The 1383-nt window shown below is 53.0% G+C and overlaps 1 pseudogene; it reads right to left on the bottom strand.

The window, feature by feature from the left end:
- Positions 1-694: 694 nt before the first annotated feature.
- LOC101627359 lies at positions 695-1278 on the bottom strand (annotated as a pseudogene).
- Positions 1279-1383: the final 105 nt, after the last annotated feature.

Here is a 1383-nt window from a genome sequence, read left to right as displayed (position 1 = left end):
ACAGCACAAGTAATGGGGGAAATTTAGAATAGGAATTGGTGTGTGTGGGGGCCGGTACAAGAATATTTTCCTTTATTTTTGGATGAGATTTTTAGTAGTATGTGTTAAGTAAGCTCTCTTGGTGCCGCGCAGCAAAACCACAGTGGATCTGAGGCGCTGTTGCAGGCGGGCTATTCTCCCAAGTCGAGGGATGGCCTTGGGCTGAGTGAATCCACAACTGCAGAGGGGAGGGAGAAGTCCTTGCCTCCACTGCCTCCCCCTTCAGCCTTCAGCCTCTCAGAGCAGATGTTTTCACTCTGAAGCTCAGCCCCAGCCAGTAGGGCCAAGGAAGCTGGCCCCTCCTCTGCCACCCTGTGGTTTTTCTTGGTTTTTCTAGTGGATGGACAAGGCTTTTTTAAAAATTTTATAATAGTTTATTTTTTCATGATTTTTGTGCATTTTCCCATCTCAGTTGCAATCTCCTTGGGTTTCCTATCACCAAGTCACCCATGTGCCATCACCATAGTCCAGTGCATTTCCCTCCCCCACTGTTTTTGATCCCATTCCCCACTTCACCCCCACAAAATGTCTCTGGCATATAGCTGTTCATCATTATCATTATTTTCTCGCCCGTTCCCGTTACAATGGTCAAGGCTTTTACAATCTCATAGCCACCCAAACTTCTACCTAACTTTTTTTTTTGACAACTTACCATTTATTTTTCCTTTTCACCGACCGGCTCTGTGGCTTCCTTGGCCCCCTTTGCCCAGATGCCGAAGAGCCAAGTGTTGGCCCGTGCCATCCAGAGACAGGCGGAGGCTTTGAAGTTCTCCTCCCCTGTGATGGGCCTGGCCTTCTTCTTGGGCACATTCCAAATGCACATGACTGGCCCTGTCACCTGCATGGCCAACTTCAGTTCTTCAGCGGAGCTGTCTCCCTTCGTGGGGGCTGCGGCCCCCAGGGGGAGGAGGATCAGCTCGGAGTGGTCCTCCTGGAGCCCTGCGCGTTGGCCTGCAGGGAGTTGGTGGGCTTGTTTCACCTCCTGGGGTCCACCGAGATGCAGATGTGGATGGTCCTGGCCACTCTCTTGTGGCTACCTCCCACCAGCAGCTCCTCCAGGCTGACGCCCCTGCTGGCTCACTTGGAGGGGCACGGATGGCCGGGGCTGGCTGGGGCTGGGGCCTGGCAAACGGCCTTGGCCTGCCGGGCCTTGCACTGCTACATCTGCACAAGGGGCTGGTTAGACCACTTGGACACACACTACTGCGCATCCTTGTGGAAGGGGGGCGTCAAGGTCATGCCATCTCATGGCTGCAGCCTACGGGCCTCTCGAGGAAGAATGGTGGGGGAAAGCTTCTTCCTAACCTTTACGGATTTTAACTGGAAGTTTAAATTGAAAGTACT

The sequence above is a fragment of the Condylura cristata genome, unplaced genomic scaffold (genome assembly GCF_000260355.1).
Source record: "Condylura cristata isolate star-nosed mole 26May11 unplaced genomic scaffold, ConCri1.0 scaffold00001, whole genome shotgun sequence".
NCBI lineage: Eukaryota > Metazoa > Chordata > Mammalia > Eulipotyphla > Talpidae > Condylura > Condylura cristata.
The sequence above is the reverse complement of the archived record's forward strand: the minus strand, read 5'-3'. Positions and strand labels throughout refer to the sequence as shown.